This window comes from Meleagris gallopavo, chromosome 5, assembly GCF_000146605.3.
Source record: "Meleagris gallopavo isolate NT-WF06-2002-E0010 breed Aviagen turkey brand Nicholas breeding stock chromosome 5, Turkey_5.1, whole genome shotgun sequence".
NCBI classification, from domain to species: domain Eukaryota; kingdom Metazoa; phylum Chordata; class Aves; order Galliformes; family Phasianidae; genus Meleagris; species Meleagris gallopavo.
Genome location: NC_015015.2, coordinates 41,834,645 through 41,839,162, shown reverse-complemented (window position 1 = coordinate 41,839,162; position 4,518 = coordinate 41,834,645).

The following is a 4,518-nucleotide window of genomic DNA, read 5'->3' as shown; positions in this document are numbered from 1 at the left end:
AATTAGATGAAAATATGTAATGTCACTTTGGCACTTTTTGGAATGGAATAAATGTGAAATACTTCAGAAGATTAAAGTTACATGTTTCTTTGGGTCTTAGTAATTTTGATAATTATAATGTACATTAACTATATTGCTATTCTGACTTATGTAGTTATGGTAGGACTACGACAGAAAGAAAAGTGAGTATACTTTAATTTCTAAGTGATCTGACATGCTTTAGTGTTAATTGCTTGAGCTCTTAAATAGCTACATCTGTTCTAAAAATTTCCCCCTTCAAGTTTAAAGATGTATATTTACATTTCTTCCGATCTTTGTAAGTCATAATTATGTATGTAAACTCTTTGGGAATCTGTAGAAGGTGAAGTGGAATTAGATGACGAAATGGAGTTAGACAAAGTGGAATTAAACCTGTGCTAGGACGATGGGTATTGTACTTAAATGCATATTCAAAACTAAGCTGGATGCTCTGTCGAACTTAATGTTGAAAGTATGAGGTGCTGAATGATGTGTCAGGGTGTCTGGTTGAAACGCTTGTCCACTCCTAATCTCTGACTGAAACCATTATTCTTTAACTGAATTTCAGATAAGCATATTTATTTTTAAATTGTAAATCTTAGATGTATTCCACTAATGAATTGAAATCTCAGTCAACCTCTCTTCCAAAAAGTTCATCATGATTTGTTTAAATATTTTTTTCAAATTATTCACAGTTACTTCAGTTTAAGGAGTATTCATTGTTTACCTTGCATAGAATTATAATGATCTTTTTTTCTCTTTTAAATGATTTTTTTTTCCTGGACCTGGTGCATTTAAAATTTAAATCATTTACTACAATTGCTTTTGCAAATCATCTTCTGTGATTTAATTTTTTAGATAAGGCCAACGATTATAGTGTGAATTCCTTCCACATGCAATGTTTGCGTAATATATCTCTCCTATTTGATTTTTTTGATCCCAAGAGACACAGATTTTCTTTCTTCATATTTATTGTGGAAAATAAAATTGATTTTAATTTAATGGTGGCTCGCTGCCAATTTAACAATGCAGTGAACTGTATAACAGGGGTAAAATTCCTCCTAAGTAAATATGCAATAATGAGTAATAAATTGTAAATGGAAATATGAGAACATATCACCGAGCAGGCAGAGGTTTATTATTTTTCTTTTTAATCTTAAGGGAGTAAAAATAAAAATAAAAATAAAAAAAAAATCCCCAAATGTATTCCTTTTTATTTCACTTACTCATGGATTAGATAATCACCGACTGTGGTAATTGACACTGATTTAGATACAAGACCTTGCTTTCCCTAGTGACAGTAGTGACTTCTCTGCCAACAAGCTAGACTTTTCTGTGTCAGTTGTAACTTTGATTTCTAGATCCAAAAATACGATAGAAACTCAAAAGTAAAAATAATGCATAAGTCTTTGAACCCCAGTGAAAATTCTTGCTCTGGAAGAATGAGTCCAGGACCATGGCCAGATGACTTTTGAAGATAGACACTACAATGTGTTCCAGTCACCTCCATAGTTGTTTTGTTGTTTTTTAAGTATTTTTTGTGTGTGGTTTTTTTTTTTTTTTTTTTTTAAGTTTTTTAATGTTTGAACAGAACCTCATGTGTTCCAGTGCGTAGTCAATGCCTCTTTTCCTGTTACTGGGCACTACTGGAAAGAGCCTGGCACTTTACAATCACCCTTCAGGTATTTGAACACATTCACATGATTTTCTAGTCTGAAGTCCCAGCTATATCAACTCACTCCGATAGCAGAGATACTGCAACCTTTTGGCCTTTTTCTGGACTTTCTCCACTGTGTCCATGAAAATGTTGTACTGAGAGTCCCAGAAATGCACTTCAAGCACGACCTCACCAGTGCTGAGTATGGAACAAGAATCTCCTCCTTTAACCTGCTGGTAGCTCTCCTGCTAATGCAGCCCTGGATAATGCCTTACCTTCTTTTTGATAAGGGCACATTGCTGATTCATGTTGAACTTGGTGTCTACCAGAACAACCAGATTGTTTTCTGCCAAATTACATAAGAGTTCTTATGAATGTATACAAATACCTGAACAGAACGTGCATAAAGAGTGGGAATATACTTTCTTCAGAATATGCTGGGACTAAGTATTTTTTCAACCTGGGAACAGTCTTTCATAGTGCTGGACTTTATGCTTCCATGTCTTAATTGAACTTAATGAAGTTCTTATCAGCCCATTTTTTCCAACATTTTGAGGTCTCTTTGGATGGCAGCAAAGGCCTATCAGCCACTCCTGCTAGTTATGCATGAACAGCAAACTTGCTGATGCTACATTCTGCATCATCATCCAGATATTAATGAAGATAATGAACAGAAGATAACCAGTACTGACCCCTGGGGCATACTGCTAGTTACTGGTCTTCAAGCACCCTTATGCCACTGATTACTACCTTCTGGTACCGGCTATTCATGCAGTTTTTATGCCAGCTCACTCTCTGCTCATCTAGCTTGTGGTTTGTGAGTTTTCTCTATGATGAATCAACGCGAGATGACAACTGCACTGAAGCTGAAGTAGACGATATCCAGTACTCTCTCCTTGTCTGCCAAGACAGTTGTTATTACCTAGGCAACTTTATTTCCTAGAAGGAAGGATGATCAGCAAGATGTATGTAAATAGACTTAGGGAACTGTGATGAACGACTGAAACAAAATGTGACATGTGGCCTCCAGTCTTTGAATAAAGTTAAGTGAATTGATTGTTCTTTCCCTCTTATTAATGGTTATAAATTATTTTGCAGTGACAATAATTTCTTGACAGAAGCTGAAAGGGTGAAATACCTTTGTTGTAGCTAACCTGATTATTCACTTATGTTACAGAACACCTTATCTAATATTTGTACATATTTTGTTACAGATAATGCTTCCACTGTTCTAGTTTTTAGGCCATGAGATGTTCAGAAGCAGAGTTGTTCAGTTCTTCTTTTGGAGAGTTGTTCTGCTTTGGGTAGGGAGTCAGCTACTACTGTCGAAGAATAGTCCTGCAGTTGGTTATAAGGGACCCTTGCGTTGCCTTCTCAGTTCAAATGACTATGTAATAATTTTATACAAAGTAGATAGGCCTCAAAAAAATAGAAGATTCTTAAATATTCATCAGAATAGGGATTCAGGCTAGAGCGTCACTGGTGAATACCCTAGTATTCTGCAGAATCCTTCTTTTGCTTTTCTTTTGCTCCCTGAATAGCTAAATATTTATTACAGAGCAGAACAGCTTCATAAGTAGACTCTCTTCGAATGCCAAAGAGTTGTGATTAAGCCCAGACTTAAATTCAGACTCCTGCCACAGATTAAGCAGGAAATGACATTAGTATCTTGGTTACCTGCATGTCATGTTAAGACTCTCATTATCAGATTTCTAGATGTGAAGGGAATCATGTCTTTAAGTGTTTTATGAGAGCTTGTGAGGTGAGATACTATGCTGTCAAAATGTGTCAAAAGACATTGAAAGTCTAGACTGTATGTTCCATAGGGCCTGAGGAGTTACTTAGAACTAGGTACTATTCTGTGGTTGAAGCATTACTTGAGACTTCAAAAGGAAAGAAGATGGAGAATTTCATGGTGAATGGCAAAAATCATTTTCTCAAATGCTGGATTTTAGCAAAGGGGTATTTGGGCCCTAATTTCCTTATTTGAAATCCGTTCCTTACATGTCAGGTCTTGATAATGGAAAGAATTCTTAAAAATAGGCACAGTGTCAGATTGCTTTCATCTTTACTAAAAATAAATAAAATCAAAAGAAATAAAGACTTTTTCCTGACTAGCAATGTGTTTATCATGTTTCAAGTAGAACATCTGTGTCAAGATAGCTTATTAAAAATGGTGTCTAGGGCGACCTTCTTGGAGTTATGGAATTTCCCTTTTTTCAAGTTTGTACATAATCATTGTGACTGTCTGAAGCAGAATGATAATCACATGCTATCTAGACAGTGGAGTTTAAAAAAGTAAAAGTAACACTGAATAGGAAATGAAATGTCAACTTGATCCATCTGATTTCTTTTTTTTTTTTTTTAACATGAAATGGTACTGCTTATAATTAGTCAAGATTGTGCTGATTGTAAGAGTCCTTATTAAAATTTATTTAAAAGCTCATATTTAGCAGCAGATTTTGTTGAAATATGCAATGGGCATGAAAGTACTTTTTTTTTTTTATTAAAAAGGAATAAAAGGGAGGTGGAGAAGGAAAGAAAGAGGGAGGATAATAACAAGGCTGAAAAGGGAAAGAAAATATCAACACTTAAAATGTTATGCAATGTATAGCTATAGTTTGAGCGAAAAATAATAAGCTTAAAAACAAACTCCTATTTCTGTAATAACAGTCTGTTTACCTGCATTTACCTTCATACATGTTTTCTTTAGGTAGACTGGAAGCTGTGTGGACCAAGGGCCACAACTGTCTTTGAAGCATCCTGCTAGATATCATAGGATTACATAAAGATTTGGATTGGAAGGGATCTCAAATCCCACCCAGTTCCCATCCCCTGCCGTG